The sequence below is a fragment of the Nycticebus coucang genome, chromosome 2 (genome assembly GCF_027406575.1).
Source record: "Nycticebus coucang isolate mNycCou1 chromosome 2, mNycCou1.pri, whole genome shotgun sequence".
In the NCBI taxonomy this organism is placed as follows: Eukaryota; Metazoa; Chordata; class Mammalia; order Primates; family Lorisidae; genus Nycticebus; species Nycticebus coucang.
Window position 1 is genome coordinate 95540708 of NC_069781.1, and position 23225 is coordinate 95563932.

A 23225-nucleotide genomic window follows, 5' to 3' on the forward strand; every position below is an offset into this window, starting at 1 on the left:
TGGGCAAGGGATTTGAAGAGAAACTTCTCTGAAGAAGACAGGCGCACGGCCTTCAGACATATGAAAAAATGCTCATCATCTTTAATCATCAGAGAAATGCAAATCAAAACTACTTTGAGATATCATCTAACTCCAATGAGACTAGCCTATATCACAAAATCTCTAGACCAGAGATGTTGGCGTGGATGCGGAGAAAAGGGAACACTTCTGCACTGCTGGTGGGAATGCAAATTAATACATTCCTTTTGGAAAGATATATGGAGAACACTCAGAGATCTAAAAATAGATCTGCCATTCAATCCTGTAATTCCTCTGCTGGGCATATACCCAGAAGACCAAAAATCACAACATAACAAAGATATTTGTACCAGAATGTTTATTGCAGCCCAATTCATAATTGCTAAGTCATGGAAAAAGCCGAAGTGCCCATCGATCCACGAATGGATTAATAAATTGTGGTATATGTATACCATGGAATACTATGCAGCCTTAAAGAAAGATGGAGACTTTACCTCTTTCATGTTTACATGGATGGAGCTGGAACATATTCTTCTTAGTAAAGTATCCCAAGAATGGAAGAAAAAATACCCAATGTACACAGCCCTACTATGAAACTAATTTGGGACTCTCACATGAAAGCTATAACCCAGCTACAACTTAACAACAGGGGGAAGTGGGAAAGGGGGGGGTGGGTAGAGGGAGGGGAATTGGTGGGATCACACCTGTGGTGCATATTACAGGGGTATTTGCGAAACTTGGTAAATGTAGAATATAAATGTTTTGGCACAGTAACTGAGATAACGCCGGAAAGGCTATGTTAACCACTGTGATAAAAAAGTGTCAAATGGTTTATGAAGTGAGTGTATGATGCCCCATAATCATATCATTGTATACAGTTATGATTTAATAAAAAAATTAAAAAATATTTTATGTTAAAATATTTAGTAGATGAGAAAAAGTTGAATATATTCAAGGTTTACAACCTGATGATTTGCTACATATATACATTGTGTACTGATTACCACAGTCAAAATAATTAAAATATCCCATACTAAAACAAAAAAAAAATAATAATACCCTATGTGATGGTCACTGAATATTCAGAATGCCCAGCGCCCAGAAATATCCTAACATGTTTTCTGAGTCTTCAATAAAGATGCAACTGCAATCTCCTTATATCACTTAGGACTTGGTATACTCAAATTCTCTATGTGACACTAATTGTGACTCACAGTCAACCATTTGAATAGGTTGAAATCCATATCTCCCTACCCTTCAGAGTAACTAAGAATTTATTATAGAGAACAACTAAGAAAAGATTAAGAGAAAGATGTTGAATAATGAGCAACACAGCCATTTTCCTTTACTTAAGAAATTGACTGGGGTGGGGGGAACAGAGTGAGGTGGCGGGCCAGAAGGATCATTCAGCTGAACTCTACAAGAATGACTGGGGGAAAAGACACCTGGCATGCGGACCTCACCCAGAGTCATGGCTCAGGCAGCATAGCAAGGAAGTAGTGAGCTAGATACAGTGTATGATCTGAAGCGGTAGAAATCTGATGAATTAGACAAGTAATTGTGACTGGCTGGGATCAGCTGGCTGCCCCACAGAGGTCCGGGATGGAAGGAAGCCTTTCTGGAGTTTCCAGTTGTTGGGGGAAGCGGTGCATTGAGTGGAAAGCTTGGAAGAGTGATCAGACTTAAACAGTATACAGCAACCAGATTTGAATAACGGTTGACATAGATGTGCCATAGGTCCGGTGACTGGTGAGGCAGCCACACTGAGAAGGTCTCAGAGGTCAGGGGGCTGCCATTGTGGGAAGATCGTGAGAAGGCCTTAGCAGGGGCCTAAAGCATGACCCCATTAATTCCATCCGCTGGGATCAGAACTCCACTCTTGGGACAGGCTGAAGGACTCCCACACCCCACAAGAACTGGTGTCAGGGGTGCTGTGAGACCTGCCCCTGAAGGATTGTTGTGAGGTTTAAGATCCCAACCTGGCAGGGTCTGAATGCTGAGGAAACAATCAAGTGATCACTAAAGGCAACTAAGTTTGGAATAAGGACCATAGAGGTTGCTGGACATATTGTCCATCTCCTAAAAAAACCACAGCACTGCCTGGTGTCCCAGTGACATATTGCAATATGCTGCCCCGGCCCGCAGGGAATTCGATGGGGACCTGGGAAACAAAGGGGCCAGTCGAATGAGGGGACAAGAGACATGAAAGAATGAGAGCAAGTCAAGAGTCTGATCAAGCTCCGTCGAGTTTATTTTTCAGCTGGACTTATAAGCACAAAAATGAGGAAGTAACTAAGGGCTATTCCTAACAGGGCGGGGAGGGGGCTAGTTTCTGGAAAATTATTAGAAGGACCCTAAGGTGGGGGGTGCATTTTTGAGGAGATATGCAAGGGAAAAGTACCGTTGCTGTTTATGGTTGAATTCCTGAGAATAGTTTGCTCGTAAAATCAAGATAGCAAGGGGCATTTTTGTGATATGTTTTGGCTCCCGGCATCTCCTCCCTTTTAGTTTTTTAAATTGTTGGGGTCTGTCAGTTGTCGGCGTAGAAGAGAGGGCATTAACCTTTTGGGGATAAGTATTGACCTGATTCCTCCCGCGGGCATAATGACCGCATGATAAGTTTGAGCATCTTTTGGGGAAGAGAGGAGAAATTTTTACGACACTAACCTCTATGCAAATCAGGTTTGCTTCCAAGGGACTCAGAGAGGCTGTTTATGCCTTCCCTCTGCAGTGTCTTTATTGCACCCCATAAAAAGGTACCCAGGTTGTACTCACATATGATGGTGAGTCAACATGCATAGCTCTGAGTGCTTACGCGGTTCCCGGAGGAATATCTTCGTTGTTAGGTTCGGCAAGGCCCCGGTCTGCAAGGTCAAGTCTATGATAATGGACTTGAATGGGTTTCGATGCCAAGGAGTCAATCTGTGATTTGATAAAATTCATGATTTTGTTAAGAATAATGGGTCCAAGGGTGATTATTAATAGCAAGCTAATAAGGGGACCTGCAAGGGGCATAAGTAAGGAGTACATGGAGGATTTACACCACTCGTTTGCCTCTGAAGAAAATTTTTGTTTTTGTAAATCTAAGCTAAGCTTATGAAGTTTGTCAATCTGTGTTTTCATCAGTCGAGTTTTCGGTTAAATAGAAGCGCCAAGCTAAGGGCTTGGTAACCGCTGGAACAGGTTGGCCCAGTGCTGGGAGGCAGAAGATCAGGAGATAAGGCAGCATCATGGATGGAAATCCGTGGTTCTGGAAGGGAAAGGAGAAAGATAATTTCAGGGAGGTTTTTCTCCCTGGATTTTAGAATTGTTATCAATTTTTTTACTAATCTTTCAGGCAGCCATCTGGCTGCATTTTCTTTCATATCAAATAGGCATACAGATCCTCGGCCCCAGATAAGAACTGGGTCTGGGCCGTTCCATTTTGAGGTGAGTGGATCCTTCAATAGGACTGTGGCATAATTGTTATCTGTTTCTGGGTGCCAAAGGCGGTTAGCGGCAGACTTGCCCTGGGCATCTATATTTAAAAAATTAAGGATTAGGAGCCCGGGGGAAATTTTAGCTTGTATAATGTTATATCATAGGGACTACATCCCATGAGTTTATTCCTAGTCCATTTCTTGGACGTCTTATTTTCAAGATTACGGGCTGCTGTTTCTTTGCAGTTATCAGCATATTCGGTTCTCCAGAGGACATAATCACCTCCAGGCAGGGTGGCACGGGTTATAAAGAACCAGTCATTTGGGGTGAGCCACCGCTCGCTCAGAGATTCAACTATAGATATAGCGAAAGGGGCTGTGGGGCCATAGAGGGACACAGCAGTTTTTAATTCTTTAACATGCTTGAAATTCAAGCGACGATACTGCTGATCGGCAGTTTCAGCTTTTTCAGCATCTGAGTCAGAGGCCTCATGGTCATTATCTGAGGCGTCATCTGCCGAGGGGTGTTCGTCCCCATCAGAGGGGGGTTTTGGTTCTGATTCGGGAGGGGGATCCCCTTTTATCTTAGATATAGGAAATGCGTGCAGTGCCTTTAAAGGTTTTTCTTTTGAGCTATGTTTATGGAACGTTGGGGTGAGGGGGGGATTTTTAGCCCCAATTCTAAAGCACGTAACTCTTGAATGAGTTTTAAATGTTCCTTCCTTGTTTGGAGTAAGTCCTTAAGGGAGGAGACCTCTTGACATAATTTGCATTTGACATTTTCAATTGGCGTATCTACGCCTAGAATCGGAGCACAAAATGGAGGGGCAGAAGCATAGGAAGGGGGATGATTTAGGATGGAAGGGAAGGGAGGCCAGTTAGAATTAGCGGCCTCCTCTTCCCGGGTGGTCGTTTCTTCGGGGGACAGGGAGTTGGGAGGGGGCTCCTCGAGGGAGGGGTATAGGGAATTAATAGGTTTGAGAGGTTCAGGATTGATGGGAGTGTCAGACTCAGGCATAGGAACAGAAACAGAAGGGCAGGCTGAGGGTGGTCTGGAGTGTTCTTTAAGCACCTTTTCTCCTTCTTTAACAACTTCTTGGATATCAGGCCATTGGTTGTAAGTTTTTTAAATATCATAGATCAAGTTCCAGTAGGAAAATGCCTGAACGGGGATTTTTTCGGGGCCGAATGTTCTATAATAATCTTTTAGACAATCACCGACTCTAGTCCATCTCAGAACATCAATAGTGCCTTCTTGGGGGAACCAAGGACAGATATAACCACTAAAAACAAAAAATTTATAGAGATCTTTTTTCTTTACCCGAATTCCTCATGTCTTGAGGGACTCCTTGAGTCCCTGAATAAACAAGTCATGTTTACTTAATGTTTGTCCCATAAACTCGTTGCTTTCTCTTACCTTGATGGATCAGACTCGCAGGTGGGCAATTCTGCGGCGATCTCAGTGCGGATCTTCACTCACGTCCTTCTTGTGGCGTGGCGATCACAGTGCGGATTTTCACTCACAACCTTGGTGTTGCGGCAATCCAATGATAAGGGTACCCTTACTGGCAGCAACGTTAGATGACACCCCCGTACCCTTGCCCCACGTCGGGCGCCAATTGCCCCGGCCCGCGGGGAATTCAACGGGGACCTGGGACACAAAGGGGTCAGTCGAATGAGGGGACAAGAGACACGAAAGAATGAGAGCAAGTCAAGCGTCTGATCAAGCTCCGTCGAGTTTATTTTTCAGCTGGACTTATAAGCACAAAAATGAGGAAGTAACTAAGGGCTATTCCTAACAGGGCGGGAAGGGGGCTAGTTTCTGGAAAATTATAAGAAGGACCCTAAGGTGGGGGGTGCATTTTTGAGGAGATATGCAAGGGGAAAGTACCGTTGCTGTTTATGGTTGAATTCCTGAGAATAGTTTGCTCGTAAAATCAAGATAGCAAGGGGCATTTTTGTGATATGTTTTGGCTCCCGGCAATATGCTGTCATCAAGAGCAAGGATTTCTGTTAATTTGGCTTTGCTCAGGCTGGGGCCACTTCAAGACCTAAGCTCTGAGACAAGGTAATTTGAAGCAAAGGAGGCAGTGAGAAAAAATGGAGGACAAAGAGGTGAACAAAAAGAAAGAATACATGAGGAGGAACCAACAGAAAAAAATCAAGCAACATGAAAAATCAAACTGGTGCAACTCCCTCAAGGGACCATGAGGCAGCTACTGCAGAAGACTCCACCTATAAAGAATTAATGGATTTGACAGAAAGGGAATTTAAAATATGGATGATAAAGACAATAAAAGGAATGGATAAGAAAACAGAAAGACAGAACTAAAAGTCAGATGAGAGATATGTAGAATATAGAAAGGATATGGCAGAGCTTACAGAAATGAAGGAGACAATCAGGGAATATAAAGATGCAGTAGAAAGTATCAAAAATAGGTTAGACCATGAAGAAGAAAGAACCTCAGAGATAGAGGAAAAAGTTTTCGAGTTACCCCAAGTACTTAAAGAGGCAGAAACAAAAAGAGAGAAAGCAGAACAGGTGCGTAGAGAACTACAAGACTCCATGATGCATTCAAACATATGAATAACAGGGATTCCTAAAGGTGAAGAAGATTGGCCCAAAGGAATGGAAGCCCTACTGGAGACTATCATAAATGAAAACTTCCCAAGTTATACTAAAGACCACAACACACTCCTTTCAGATGAATGTCGAACCCCAGGTCATCTCAACTCAAACAGAACTTCTCCAAGACACACTGTAATGAACATATCCAAAGTCAAGATGAAAGAAAAAATTCTGCAAGCAGTCAGGACTAAGTGCCAAATGACCTACAAGACAGAGCCATTAGGATGACAGCAGACTTTTCAACTGAAATTTTCCAAGCCAGAAGAACATGGTCATTCACCTTAAACATTGTTAAATATAAGAATTTTCAGCTCAGAATTCTGTATCCAGCTAAACTAAGCTTCAAAACTGATGGAGAAATCAAATCTTTTGCAGAAATATAAACACTGAGGAAATTCACCACAACAAGACCACTCTGCAGGAAATACTTAGACCTATTCTCAACACTAACCATCACAATGGACTCATATAGCCTATGGCTAGGAGGAGTGTGAGTTCTAAGAAATACCTGTATTACTCAATAAGGGAACACCTTGGTGGAAAGGGCATGGAGAGGGATTTAGCTCTCCTAACAAGCATGAGAGCTCATGAGATGAGAGCAGTGGTGAATTGGCAGTCTCTACACCTGTAGTGTTGAGAGGCACAAGAACAACCGTATATTAGGCTGGAGGAGAAGGCAGTCGAGAGCATGCGCATTCGATCACGGACACGCTTACTCTGACTCTGTCTCCTCTTCTTTTTTTTTTTTTTAGTAAATCATAGCTGTGTACATTGATATGATCATGGGGCATCATTCACTAGCTTCACAGACCGTTTACCAAGTTTCATATATACCCTTGTAAGATGCACCGCTGGTGTAATCCCACCAATCCCCTTCCCTCTACCCACCTTCCCCCTCCCTCCCCTCCCTTTCCCCCTTCCCCCTATTCTTAGGCTGTAACTGGGTTATAGCTTTCATGTGAAAACCCTAAATTAGTTTCATAGTAGGGCTGAGTACATTGGGTACTTTTTCTTCCATTCTTGAGATACTTTACTAAGAAGAATATGTTCCAGCTCCATCCATGTAAACATGAAAGAGGTAAACTCACCATCTTTCTTTAAGGCTGCATAATATTCCATGGTGTACATATACCACAATTTAGTAATCCATCCGTGGATCAATGGGCACTTGGGCTTCTTCCATGACTTAGCAATTATGAATTGGGCTGCAATAAACATTCTGGTACAAATATCTTTGTTATGATGTGATTTTTGGTCTTCTGGGTAAATGCCCAGTAGAGGGATTACAGGATTGAATGGCAGATCTATTTTAGATCTCTAAGTGTTCTCCATATCTCTTTCCAAAAGGAATGTATTAATTTGCATTCCCACCAGCAGTGCAAAAGTGTTCCCTTTTCTCCACATCCACGCCAACATCTCTGGTCTTGGGATTTTGTGATATAGGCTAGTCTCACTGGAGTTAGATGGTATCTCAAAGTAGTTTTGATTTGCATTTCTCTGATGATTAAAGATGATGAGCATTTTTTCATATGTCTGCAGGCCACGCGCCTGTCTTCTTCAGAGAAGTTTCTCTTCAAATCCCTTGCCCAGCCTGCGATGGGATCCCTTGTTCTATTCTTGCTAATGCGTTTGAGTTCTCTGTGGATTCTGCTTATTAAACCTTTGTCGGAGACATAACCTGCAAATATCTTCTCCATTCTGAAGGCTGTTTGCTTGCTTTACTTACTGTGTTCTTGGCTGTGCAGAAGCTTTTTAGTTTGATCAAGTCCCAGTAGTGTATTTTTGAAGCTGCTTCAATTGCCCGGGGGGTCCTCCTCATAAAATACTCGCCCAGACCGATTTCTTCAAGGGTTTTCCCTGCACTCTCTTCTCATATTTCTAGAGTTTCATATCTTCAGTTTAGATCTTTGATCCAGCGAGAGTCTATCTTAGTTAATGGTGAAAGGTGTGGGTCCACTTTTAGTCTTCTACAGGTTGCCAGCCAGTTCACCCAGCACCATTTGTTAAATAGGGAATCTTTTCCCCACTGAATGTTTTTAATTGGCTTGTCAAAGATTAAATAACGGTAAGTAGCTGGATTCATCTCTTGTTTCTCTATTCTATTCCAGACATCTACTTCTCTGTTTTGGTGCCAATACCATGCTGTTTTGATCACTATTGATTTGTAGTATAGTCTGAGGTCTGGTAGTGTAATTCCTCCTGCTTTGTTTTTATTTCTGAGTCATGTCTCGGCTATTTGAGTTTTTTTTCTGATTCCATATAAAATGAAGTATTGTTTTTTCCAGATCTTTAAAGTATGACAGTGGAGCTTTAATAGAGATTGCATTGAAATTATATATTGCTTTGGGTAGTATAGACATTTTAATTATGTTGATTCTTCCCAGCCATGAGCATGGTATGTTTTTCCTTTTGTTAATATTTTCAGCTATTTCTTTTCTTAGAGTTTCATAGTTCTCTTTATAGAGATCTTTCACGTCCTTTGTTAGATAAATCCCCAAATATTTCATCTTCTTTGGCACTACTGTGAATGGGATAGAGTCCTTGACCATTTTTTCAACTTGACTGTTGTTGGTATATATAAAGGCTACCGATTTATGAATGTTGATTTTGTAACCTGAGACGCTGCTGTATTCCTTGATCACTTCTAAGAGTTTTGTAGTAGAGTCCCTACTGTTTTCCAGATATACTATCATATCATCCGCGAAGAGTGAAAGTTTGATCTCTTCTGACCCTATATGGATACCCTTGATCGCCTTTTCTTCCCTAATTGCAGTGGCTAAAACTTCAATTACAATGTTAAAAAGCAATGGAGACAATGGGCAGCCTTGTCTGTTTCCTGATCTGAGTGGAAATGATTCCAATTTAACTCCATTAAATATGATATTGGCTGTGGGTTTGCTGTAGATGGTCTCTATCAGTTTAAGAAATGTCCCTTCTATACCGATTTTCTTAAGTGTTCTGATCATGAAGGATGCTGGATATTATCAAAAGCTTTTTCTGCATCGATTGAGAGAATAATATGGTCTTTGTTTTTTGATTTGTTTATGTGCTGGATTACATTTATAGATTTGTGTATATTGAACCAGCCTTGAGACCCTGGGATAAAACCGACTTGGTCATGATGTATAATTTGTTTGATGTGTTGCTGGATTCTGTTTGATAGGATCTTGTTGAATATTTTTGCATCTATATTCATTAGTGATATTGGTCTATAATTTTCTTTTCTTGTTGGGTCTTTTCCTGGTTTGGGGATCAGGGTGTTGTTTGCTTCATAGAACGTGTTGGGTAGTCTTCCTTCTTTTTCTACCTTTTGGAACAGGTTGAGTAATATAGGCACTAATTCCTCTTTAAAGGTTTGGTAGAATTCTGACGTGAAGCCATCTGGTCCCGGGCTTTTCTTTTTAGGGAGGTTTTGTATGTTTGATGCTATTTCCGAACTTGACATGGGCCTGTCCAACATTTCCACTTGATTCTGGCTAAGTCTTGGAAGGTGACGTGCTTCCAAGTATTGGTCAATTTCCTTCAGATTTTCATATTTCTGAGAATACAGTTTCTTGTAATATTCATTAAGGATTTTTTGGATTTCTGAGGAGTCTGTTGTTGTTTCATCTTTGTTGTTTCTGATTGATGAGATTAGAGATTTTACTCTTTTTTTCCTGATTAGGTTGGCCAAAGGTTTATCTATTTTATTGACCTTTTTGAAAAACCAGCTTTTCGATTTATTGATCTGTTGTATTATTCTTTTGTTTTCAATTTCATTTAATTCTGCTTTAATTTTGGTTATTTCTTTTCTTCTACTGGGTTTGGTGTTGCAATATTCTTCCTTTCCAGTTGCTTGAGATGTCCCATTAAGTTGTTAATTTCCTCTCTTTCCATTCTCTTGAGGAAGGCTTGCAGTGCTATAAATTTCCCTCTTAGAACTGCCTTTGCGGTGTCCCAGAGGTTCTGATAGTTCGTGTCTTCATTGTTGTTTTGTTCCAAAAAATTGGCAATTTCTTTCTTAATCTCATCTCTGACCCAGCTATCATTCAGCATAAGGTTACTTAACTTCCATGTTTTTGTATGAGTATGCAGATTCCTGTTGTTACTCAGCTCAAGTTTTATTCCATGGTGGTCCAGGAAGATGCAAGGAATAATTTCTATTCCTTTAAATTTACTGAGGTTAGACTTGTGACCTAAGATGTGATCGATTTTGGAGTAAGTTCCATGGGCTGATGAGAAGTATGTGTATTCAGTTTTGTTGGAATGAAATGTTCTGTACATGTCTGCTCAATCCAAATGTTGGATGGTTAGGTTTAAATCTAAGATTTCTTTGCTCAGCTTCTTGTTGGAGGATCGATCCAACACCGCCAAAGGAGTGTTGAAATCTCCGACAATTATGGAGCTGGAGGAAATCAAGTTGTTCATATCTGTTAGAGTTTCTCTTATAAATTGAGGTGCATTCTGGTTGGGTGCATAGATATTAATAATTGAGATCTCATCATATTGAGTATTATCCTTAAGAAATATGAAGTGACCATTCTTTTTTTTTTTTTGGTTTTTGGCCGGGGCTGGGTCTGAACCCGCCACCTCCGGCATATGGGACCGGCGCCCTACCCCTTGAGCCACAGGTGCCACCCTGAAGTGACCATTCTTGTCCTTCCTTACTTTTGTTGGTTTAAAGCCTATTGTATCTGCAAATAAAATTGCAACACCTGCTTTTTTCTGATTACCATTTGCCTGAAATATGGACGACCATCCTTTCACCCTGAGTCTGTATTTGTGTTTTAGGTTAAGATGTGACTCTTGTATGCAACAGATATCTGGCCTCAGTTTTTGTATCCAGTCAGCTAACCTATGCCTCTTTAGAGGACAGTTTAAGCCGTTCACATGAATGGAGAATATTGATAGTCTGGTGAAGTTTTGGGTATTGAGTTTTTCAAAAGTCCAGTGGCCATTTTTAATCCTTTCGCCAGTGTGGAAATTGGAGTTTGATCCGAAGTTTCTGAGTGAGTTTACTTTTGTGGTATAGGATTGGGTTGGTCCTTATGGAGGATAGGTCTGAGAATATCCTGAAGAGCTGGTTTTGTTATGGCAAATTTCTTCAACATATGAATGTCTTAAAGTATTTAATTTCTCCATCATAAATGAAACTCAGTTTAGCTGGATACAAGATCCGGGGTTGAAAGTTATTTTGCATTAGGAGATTAAAAGTCGGTGACCACCCTCTTCTGGCTTGAAAAGTTTCAGCAGAAAGATCTACAGTCATTCTAATATTCTTCCCTTTGAAGGTAATGGTTTTCTTTCTCCTGGCAGCTTTGAGGATTTTCTCCTTCATATTCACTTTAGTGAAGTTAATTATGATATGCCTAGGGGATGTCTTATTGGGGTTGAGTCACGCTGGGGTTCTGAAGCTGTCCGCTATCTGAATTTCAGAATTTCTAGGCATGTCTGGAAAATTCTCTTTCATAATTTCATGCAGAAGGGCCTCTGTGCCCAGCGAGGCCACTTCATCTGTTTCTGGAACTCCTATGATTCGGATATTCGCCTTCTTCGAATTACCCCAGAGCTCTCTGAGAGAGTGATCCGTTTTTGCTCTCCATTTCGCTTCCTCTTTGAGAGTTTGGGAGCATTCAAAGGCTTTATCTTTGATGTCAGAAATCCTTTCTTCTGCTTGCTCCATTCTGTTGCTGAGGGATTCTACTGTATTTTTCATATCTTTGAGGGCTGCAAATTCTTGCTTCAGTGTGTCTAAGTCTTTGGTGGTTTTGTCTTTAAATTCGTTAAATTCTTGAGACAACTTTTGAATTTCTCCTCGGATTCCTAATTCCACTTTGTTAATCTTGTCTGCAATCCAAATTCTGAATTTGATTTCTGACATGTCAGCCAGTTGTTTATGAATGGGATCTTCAATTGCATCTGCCATATCTTTCCTTGGGGGGGGGTTGATCTATTCTGGTTATTCATGTTACCAGAGTTTTTCCTCTGATTCCGCCCCATGGTTGTTTTACTCCCTCTGATTTTTTCCCCTGGGGCTTTGTCGAGGGCCTGTTCAGTGTTGTGGCCTGAGAAACTGGGGCCCTGTCTGGTGTGGTGGGGCTAAATGGTTCTGTCTTCTTTTCAGCTGCTTTCTGTTCCACCCTATTGAAACAGATACTCTGGATTGAAGTCTCAGCTGTGGAGAAATATCAGCAATTAAGTCACCCCACCCTCCACCGGCAAACAATTGGAAAAGAAAAATCAAACCTTCCTACCACTATGTACCCAGGGCACCACCTGATTTGTCCTCAGGTGATTGGTTCAGTTCAAAAATGTCCAAATCAATTGTCTCAGTCTGCACCTGTCTCGGGTGAGAGAGTTTAAGAGGTCTCTGGGAACTGAATCACAGGGGTCTGGTGACTACTCTGCTGTGGCTTGCTCCAGTGCTGCGTGGAGTCAGGAGAAGCCACCCAGCCAATAGATCAGTCTGGGAAGGTCGCTGCCTCCTTCTCCACCTTGCACCACTTCACACCCAGTCACTGATAGCCCTGCAGTTGGCTGACCCAGTTGCCTGTAGTGAATCGGTACTCCTGGAGTACCGATTCACAAGGTACTCCTTGTGAATCACAAGGAAGTCTGCCAGGCCGCTGCACTCTGCCACCCTCCAGCAGGAGGAGGTCAGGCCTGACAATCTTGGGCACTTGATGACGGTTGAGGGGTTTTCACTCAGGTCCAGTCTCGCCCCTGATTAATGTTACTGACAGAACAGAACAGAACAACTCTGCGGTTCCCCTGCAGAAGAGAAGCTGAATTGAGTTCCAAATCAGCTTGTCTTTGCTCTTGTATTGTCTATAATCTGACGATCCCCTGAGGGCCAGGTGCGTCTTAGGTTTAGTAAAGCAGACCTCTGGGTCAGCCCCGCCCTGGGAGTTTCCCTGGTTTGCAAGTTTATGTTGCCTCAGGCAAACTCAGAGTCTCTGGTTGCCCAGGGAGACAGGGGGTGTGGCTTCAGAATATTCTGTAGTGAGCCTTATTGCTAACAAAAGAGGGCTGCTGCCCTATGGCTCAGGCAACCGTTGCTCTGGTGTAGCTCCCCTCCAGCCAACCGTCCTCTCTCTGCTCCCGTACCCCAGAGTCTGCACAATTGGCTGCAGCCCAGCACTGTCTACACCCCTCGAGCAATCACCCAAGAGTCTGGACCCCTGGGGGACAGGCCTCCAGACCTTGGAGCGAGAGCAGAGGGGAGTGCGGGGAGTGCTGGAAGCCTGGGGTTGCGGGCAGAGAACACACACAGCTTTACACAGTTTTATACCTGGCCATATTGTCACCAAAAGATGGTGTCACACTGTGCCTTAGGGAACTGCCACTCCGGTGCAGTACCCTCTCCGCCGACCAACCGGGACTGGCCTCCAGACCCCAGTGTGAGCGAAGGGGAGCACTGGGAGCTCAGAATTCCAGGTAGAGACTATATACAGTTTATACAGTTTTATGCCTGGCAGGAGGACACCGTGGCACCTTAGTAGGGGAGGTAGGTCCAGTTTTTAGAGGGTCTCTCCCGTGGAGTGTAGTGGGAGGACCTTTGAACTCTGCCTGGTTGTTTGTGGGGCACTCTGAGCCATTCTCATGGGGGAGGGGACTCCCATCCACTTGGTGATGGATTTTGTATCTTTTGTTTGTATCCTTGTGGTCGCAGCTCACCTCAGCGGGGTTGACGTGCGTTCTTCAACCTTCTCTCTTAGTGCAGCTCAAATCCACCAGGTTACTTGCTGAATTTTCTGAATGGGAGCCTCTGTGGAAAGCTGGCTTCAGTCAGCCATCTTGTCTCCTCTGTCTCCTCTTCTGCCTGCAGAACACCAGCATGGCATCTCTCTGCTGAAGATTACAAAGCTCTGCTAAAGACTAAGGTCTATCTTTCTAAGAAGACTGCTTTTCTTTCTCTCTCTCTCTCTCTCTCTCTCTCTCTCTCTTTCTCTCTCCAGCTAAAGTAGATAGCCCTCAGGCACCCAACAGACCTGAGCAAGGTAACTTAGCAGGTGGCATCCGGAACCTAGTTAAGCCGGGCCTGAGACCTGGCCAGTCTTGGGCCCTGACAAGTGGTGTCAGGAATGAGATGTAACAATGGACTACTCGCAAAGGAAACATCCAGAAGTTAAATGTCAAAACTTAGCTTCTACAGTGGTGCAAAGGATAAAATTACACAATGGACTTTCACAAAGTAAGATGAATAGAACTCCACCAAACTTATTAATTCTCTTAATAAATGTCAATGGATTGAATTCACCACTGAAGAAGCACAGGCTGGTTGATTAGATATAAAACAATAAGCCATCCATTTGCTGTCTCCAAGCCAGCCATATGCTGACACACCTAGCTTTGAAGGACAAATCAAGACTCAGGGTTAAGGGATGGAAAATAGTATTTCAAGCAAATGGAAATCAGAAGAAAGGAGGGGTTGCAATCTTATTTTCAGATACAAGCAGATTTAAAACAATTAAAGTTAAGAAAAACAAAGATGGACACTTTATACTGGTCAAAGGAACAATACAACAAGAAGACATTTTAATTTTAAATATTTATGACCTAAATTAAATGTTTCCAGATTTATGACACAGACCTTGATGGGTCTAAGCAATGTGATATCCCATAAGACCATAATAATGCATGCAAATTAAATGCAAAACTAGGAAAAGACCCAACTAAAAAGGAGAACTTCAGAACAATTTCACTAATGAATATAGATGCAAAAAGTTTCAATAAAATCCTAGCTAATAGATTACAGCTACACATTAAAAAAATAAATCATTCATCATGATCAACCAGGTTTCCTCCTAGGGACACAGGCTGGTTTAACATATGCAAGTCTATAAACATAATTCACCATATCAACAAAAGCAAAAACAAAGACCATACGATCCTCTCAATCAATGCAGAAAAAGAATTCAATAAAATTCAGCAACCTTTTCTAATTAGAACACTTAAGAATATAGGCATAGGTGGCACATTTCTGAATATGATTGAAGCCATCTACAACAAATCCATAGCTAACATTATACTGAATGGAGTAAAACTGAAAGCTTTTCCACTTAGAACTGGAACCAGGGAAGGTTGTCCTCTATTGCCATTACTACACAACGTAGTGCTGGAAGTTCTAGCCAATATAGTCAGGCAAGAGAAGGGCATCCAAATGGGGACAGAAGAGGTCAAACTCTCATTCTTTGCCAATGATGTGATCTTATATTTAGAGAATCCGAATGACTCAACCACAAAACTCCTGGAAGCGATCAAAAAATACAGTAATGTCTCGGGATATAAAATCAATGTCCACAAATCAGTAGCTTTTGGATATGCCAATAATAGCCAATATGAGAAGCTAATCAAGGACACAATTCCCTTCAAGATAGCTTAAAAAAAAAAACCTAGAATGTACATAATAATAGAGGTGAAGTATCTCTACAAAGAAAATTTCAAAACCCTAAGAAATAGCAGAAGATATTAACAAATGAAAGAACATACAATGCTCATAGCTGCAAAGAATCAGCATTGTCAAAATGGCTGTACTTCCCAAAGCAATCTACAGATTCAGTGCAATCCCCATTAAAATACTATCATCATCAGCTCGGCGTCGGCTCAAGCGGCTAAGGCGCCAGCCACATACACCTGAGCTGGCAGGTTCGAATCCAGCCCAGGCCAGCCAAACAACAATGATGGCTGCAACCAAAAAATAGCCAGGTGCCTGTAGTCCCAGCTACTTGGGAGGTGGAGACAGGAGACTCACTTGAGCCCAGGAGTTTGAGGTTGCTGTGAGCTATGATGCCATGGCACTCTAACCAGGGCAACAGCTTGAGGCTCTGTCTCAAAAAAGAAAATACTATCATCATACTTTCAAGATTTGGATAAAATAATTATTCATTTTGTATAGAACCAGAAGAAACCCCATATAGCCAAGACAATTCTTAGTAAAAAAAAAAAAAAACGCCAGGGGTATCACCCTACCAGACTTTCAGCTATGCTACAGGGCCATAGTGATCAAAACAGCATGGTATTGGCACAAAAATAGAGACATTGACATTTGGAACAAATAGAAAACCATGAGATGAAACTAACATCTTACACCTGATCTTTGAACAAGAACATACCCTGGGGGAAAGAATCTCTAGTCAATAAATGGTTTTGGGAGAACTGGATAACCACATGTAAAAGACTGAAACTGGACCCACACCTCTCACCATTTACAAAAATTGATTAAAGATGGATAAAAGATTTAAATCTAAGGCATGAAACAATAAAAATCCTCAAAGAACATGTGGGGGAAACACTTGAAGATATTGGCCTGGGGGAAGACTTTATGAAGAAGACTTCCATGGCGATTGCAAGAACAACAAAAATAAACAAATGGGACTTAATTAAACTGAAAAGCTTCTGTACAGCGAAGGAGACAACAACCAAAGCAAATAGACAACCTTCAGAATAGGAAAAGATATTTGCATATTATGAATCGGACAAAAGCTTGATAACTAGGACCTACAGAGAACTCAAATTAATCAACAAAAATAGACCCAACAATCTCATGTATCACTGGGCAAGAGACATGAATAGAACCTTCTCTAAAGAAGACACGCAAATGGCTAACAAACCTATGAAAAAAGGCTTATCATCCCTAATTATCAGAGAAATGCAAATCAAAACCACCCTGACCTAAACCCAGTGAGAATGGCCCACATCACAAAATCTCAAAGCTGCAGATGCTGGCGTGGGTGCAGAGAGAATAGTTTTACACTGCTGACAGGACTGAATACTAATACAACTTTTTTGGAAGGAAGTATGGAGAATGCTCAAAAAACTCAAATTAGACCTCCCATTTGATCTTGCAATTCCTTTACTAGGTATCTACCCAGAAGAAAGAAAATCCTTTTATCATAAGGACATTTGCACTAGACTGTTTATCGCAGATCAATTTATAATCACCAAAATGTGGAAACAGCCTAAATGCCCACCAACCCAGGAATGGATTAACAAATTGTGGCATATGTGTACTATGGAATACTATTTACCCATTAAAACAAATGGAAACTTTATATCTTTTGTATTAATGTGAATGGAGGTAGAACACATTCTTCCTAATAAAGCATTACAAGAATGGAGAAGCAAGAATCCAATGTCCTCAGTTCTAATATGAAGGCAGTAGATGAGCTAATACAAGGGGTGGGAGGTAGGGGAATGAGAAAGTGAGGGGAGGGGATGGGGTGTCACACTGTATGGCACACTTCTTGGGGGCAGGACACAATTATGAGAGGGACTTTAACAAAGGCCATCAGTGTAACCTAATTCTTTGCACCTTCAATGAATCCCAAACAATTTTAAAATATTTAAAAAAATAAATTGATCGTTAAAGAAAATTTAGAAAATGTGCACCATGTGAGCAAAAGCTTTAAAAGGCATACTTTGGATTGATCCCCAAGAACAGCCAGCTAACTTTTCTTCAAGAGAATAAAAAAGAGAAGAAGCTATTTTATAAGAGTAATGAAGTGTAATTGTGTCTTCCACTTAGGGAGAATTTGGATAAGCTTAGTTATCTGGGGGGAATTTGTACTTACATAAACTATCATGATTATTGTGTGGATCGAGGGATAAGAGAAAATGTAGTTGGAGTGCATTAGAAAATGATAGTAGGTAATGCATGTCATTATTTAAAGTATTGCCTAAATGAACTGGCCAATCAGAGACAAGATAGAGATACACCCCATCAAAAATAAGCAAAGGGATTTTTGTTTTGTCTTAAAGTGGATTTCATTTTCAAGTAAAATACAATTCTTATTTAATAGGAAATATTCACAAGCTAACACCAGTGAAGGAGTATTGAGCAATGTGGCTGCTGTCAGAGTAGTTAACTATCAAGGGCAATGTCAGCAGAAACACCAGCGGCCAGTTAGGGAGTAGATTGGGCTGGAGGAGATGCGGGTTAAGATCAATTTAGATTTCTAGCATACAGACATTACTCATTCCCACTTTGCCAGCATGAGGGACTTCCCTGGGTGACTCACTGCTGTTAGATCTGTAAATTAGGTAGGAAAGATCCCAAATGCGTGTGTGCATGATATATCATACACTTAGAAGTATATAAAATACAGCTGTATAGTTTGAAATGAAAGAACAAGCTAAACACCTGTGTGGTCAATGTCTAGGCTGGAAAATAAAATATTACCAGTTCACTAGACGACATTCTATGCCTCTTTCAAACATCCTTCATTTTGAATTTTAGGTTAATCACTCTCTTGCTTCCCTACCTACTTTTATTATACATGTATATATTCTTTGACTACAAATATATTTCTTACTTTTCTTGTTTTTAAATTTTCTCATTTTTAAATGATAATCATATAGCTTTCATTGTTCTGATAAGCATCATGCTTTGACAAGCTGTATAGCTGAGCTATAATCCATTCATTTATTTATTTACTGCATAGTGTTCCATTGTTTGAATGGCCATGACGTATGAAACCACTTCACCACTGATGGACATTCAGGTTGTTTCCAATTTGAGATTGTTATGAGCAAAATTTCTTGTACATTTGTGTACATGTTTCGTGGTGTATAAACTTAGGATGGAATTGCAGAATTGTAATGTATGTGCATATTTAGCTTTACTCTATCATGCAAAACTTTTCCCAGAGTAGTGATGCTAATCAACATTTTCCCCAGCAGAGGATGAGCATTCTCAAGCCAGAGTTTCATACTGTTCCACTTTTTGATTGTTCTAGTCTAGTGGCCATATGCATGGTAGCTCATAGGTTTTTTAATTATTATTTCAAATTAATATGAGGATACAAATTTTTAGGTTACATTGTTGTCACTTCCTAGCTAAAGTCAAGTTGTAAAAGAACCCCTCACCCTTCACCTAATCAGAGAAATACAATAAACAAGAATTTTAAAGGAGAGCGTGCTGAACAGCCTGGAATCGTGCACACTAGGTGAGATCCCACCCAATGCTCTCCCTCCTCCTGCCAATCACCCTCGCCCTCATACCCCCTTGCTAGACTATATTTGTGTTTCATCATTCGTTTGAATGATAAACATGAGCTTGTAATTGTTTAGCTCATAGTTTTTATTGTACTTCTCTGATTAAGTTAAGGTTAAACTTCTTTTTTCTGTGTTTCTGGACCCACTTGTGTTTCCTCTCCTATAAAATTCTTATTTAGGCCAGGCACAGTGGCTCAAGCCTATAATTCCAGTACTCTGGGATACTAAGGCAGGAGGATTGCTTGAGCTTAGGAATTCAAGACTAGCATGAGCAAGAGTGAGGACCCACCCCCCCACCCCCATCTCTATTATAAATAGGAAAACTAGGCAGGTATGTGGCAGGCACCTGTAGTGCCTGCTGCTTGGGAGGCTGAGGCAAGAGAATTGTTTAACCCAAGAGTTTGAAGTTGCTGTGAGCTATTATGCCATAGCACTCTACCCAGGGTGACGGAGTGACAATTTGTCTCAAAAAAAAAAAAATTCTTGTTTATATATTTAACTTTTTCTATTGGGTCTTCTTTTTTATACTGATTTATAGGAGACCTCTTAGTATTGTGTAAAAAAATCTCTACTCATTCTTGTCCTTTCATACTATTTATGGCAAGTTTAATGTGTATATATCTTTTCCTTTATGTGTCTTATTTTCTTTTATCTTATTTTAAAAACTCTTCACTATCCTATAGTCTCCTAGAAGATCTTCTAAAATTTTAAATTTTCCTTTCATAGGTAAGCCTTTAATCTCCCAGAACTTGTATAAGGTATGAGCAGTGTGATAGATTGCACATGTCTATAATTATTTCCCTACCTATCTATTACCATGTCACTTTGTAATTCCTCCCATTAAGAAACAGAGTCAACTTTCCTACCTCTCAAAAGTGTTGCTGTGCTAGTTTTCAGCCTAGACCTCAAAAGACCCATATAATTACCTTTGATCTTTTGGAACTCTTCCTGTACCATGAGAGGTAACCTGCTGGAAGATGAGAAACCATGTGGTTAAAGCCATCCCAGGCCAGCCAATCCCCAGCTGATCTAGAGATACATGGACAAGCCCAGCCAGGACCATAAGAACCACTCAGCTGAGCTCAGCCAAATTGTTGACTCTTAGAAAGAAGACCTAAATGATTGGGTGTCTTTAAATCTCTACCTCTGGGAGAGATTTGTTACACACCAAAAAACTAATAGGTAGAAATCCAATTCCATATTTTCCACACAGATCATCACCTGTGCCTGTATCATTTATTAAAAAATCCATCTTTCCCCATTAATCTGCATTTCCACTTCTCTCACATAGCAAGTGAAGATGTATGGATGGATCTCTGGGCTTTCTGCTCTGTTCCACTGGTCTGTATATTTATCCTTAGGCCAATACTACACTATGTGGTTTACTATATTTTGGTAATAAAATATAATATTTGGTAGAAAAATTCCACCCACCTCATTCTTCATCCTGAAGAGTTTTTTTTCTGTTCTTGTCCCTTGGCATTTTAATATACATTTTGAATTAAGCTCATTAGTATTCATGAAACACCCTATTGGAATTTTAATTGAAAATGCATTCATTGAAACATTAGATCAACTTTGAGAAGACAGAGATCTTTATGATATTAAATCTATCAAAGACCACAGCATATCATTTATTTGGTCTTTGCTGTCTCTAAAAGTTCTGTAATTTTCTTCATAAAGGAGACCAACGGCTTTGCACATCTTTTGAAAGACTTATTGACAACCCATTTTCAGGGCTATTGTAAATAGCATCTTTTTTATAAATTTCATGTCTAACTGATTGCTGCAGCCCAACAGATCTACAATATATTTATTTTTAACAGCTTTATTAAATACAATTCACAGACCATAAAATTTACCCTCTTGAAGTATACAATGCAATGATTTTCAGTATATTCACGGAGATGTGCATTCATTACTATAATCAATTTTAGAACATTTTCATCATTCCAAAAATAAGTTTAATATCCATTGGCATTTCCTTTCCACTTTCCCCCAACAGCCACTCTCCCACCCCTGACCTCTACTCACCTACCTTCTGTCTCTATATATTTGCCTATTCTGGACGTATTATGTAAATGCAATCACACAATACCTGACATTTTGTAACTGTCTTCTTTCACTCAGCATAATGTTTTCATAGTTTGTCAATGTTTTAGTGTGTATCAATACTTGTTCCTTTTTATCGCTAAATAAAATTGGATGGATAGATAGATAGACAGACAGTATCTATAACATTTTATTTTTGTTTCCAGTTTGGGGCTCTTGAGAATAATGCTGCTATGATCATTCACAAATGTTTGTGTTGACATATGTTTTGATTTTTCTTTTGTGTATGCTTAGATGTGAAATTACTGGATCATATGGGTAACTCTATATTAAACATTTGAGGAACTGCCAAATTATTTTTCATAAATGCATACCAGCAATGTCTGAGAGTTCTCACTTTAGCCAGAACCCTACAAACATCTACTGTTTTTACTATACTAGTGGGTTTCAAGTGCTATTTTACTATCATTTTGATTTGTATTTCCTGACGGGCTAGTGATTTTGAGCATAGTTTCAAGTGATTATTTTCCATTTGTATATTTTCCGTAGAGAAATGTTGGTTCAGATCATTTGTTTTTAATTAGGTTATTTGATTTTTATTGTTGAGTTGTAAGAGTTCTTTACATACTCTAGATGTATCTCTTATCATATGTATGATTTGCAAAAACTTTCTTCAGCTGTTTTTCACTTTCTTAATGGTGCCCTTTGCAGTACAAAAGTTTTTAGTTTTGATGAAGTCAAATTCATTTTTTTCTTTTATTGCTGGTGCTTTTCTGTCATATTTAAAAAACTAACGCCTACTACATGTTCAAAAAGATTTGTCTGTTTTTTCTAATAGTTTCGTCATTTTAGCTGTTGTATTTAGGTTTTTGATCCATTTTGAGTCATTTTGTATGTATATGGTGTGAAATAGGAGTCAACTTTATTCGTATGCATGTGGATATCCAGTTGTTCCAGCACCATTTATTAAAAATACTATTATGGGCGGCTCCTGTGGCTCAGTGAGTAGGGCGCGGGCCCCATATACCAAAAGTGGCAGGTTCAAACCCTGCCCTGGCCAAACTGCAACAAAAAAATAGTCGACGTTGTGGCGGGCGCCTATAGTCCCAGCTACTCAGGAGGCTGATGCAAGAGAATTGCCTATGCCCAAGAGCTAGAGGTTGCTGTGAGCTGTGATGCCACAGCACCCTACCGAGGGTGACAAAATAAGACTCTGTCCCTAAAAAAAAACAAACTATTATTTATGCATTGAGTTGTCTTGATATTCTTGTTGAAAATCAATTTCCCATACAAAACTATGAGTTTATTTCTGAGCTCTCAGTTCTATTTCATTGATCTATACAACTATCCTTATGCTAATACCATATCATCTTTATGAGTGTGTAAGTATAATAAGTTTTGAAATTGGAAAATGTAAATCTTCCATCTTTGTTCTTTTTCAAATTTTTTCTATATCCTTCAAATATCCATAGGAACTTTAGAATCAGCTTGTCTATTTCTGCAAAGGTGTCATTAGGGATTTTGATAAGGATTGTGTTGAATCTGTAGAACCTTTAGGCCTTCTCAAAAATATTAAGTCTTTCAAACCACAAAAACATGTCTTTCCATTTATTTAGGCCATCCTTAATTTCTTTTGTTTTGTAGTTTTCAGAATACAAGTCTTGTACTTCTTTTATTAAATTTCTTCCAGCTCGGCGCCTGTAGTTCAAGCGGCTAAGGCGCCAGCCACATACACCAGAGCTAGAAAGTTGGAATCCAGCCCGGGCCTGCCAAACAACAATGACAACTACAACCAAAAAATAGCCGGTGTTCTGGCGGGCGCCTGTAGTCCCAGCAACTTGGGAGGCTGAGACAAGAGAATCGCTTAAGCCCAGGAGCTGGAGGTTGCTGTGAGCTGTGAGGCCACAGCCAGAGCTCTACCCAGGGTGACAGCTTGAGGCTCTGTCTCAAAAAAAAAAAAAAGAATGAAAAACAAAGTGAAAGGGTAATTGAAATATTCATCAGATGAATGCTCTTATGTCACTTTTTTTTTCTAGGACACAGAGTAATAAAAACTTGGTTAACAAAAGTGATGCAAAATGCTTTTAATCAAATATTTTAAATGAACCCTAATAAACATATTGTCAAAGCAA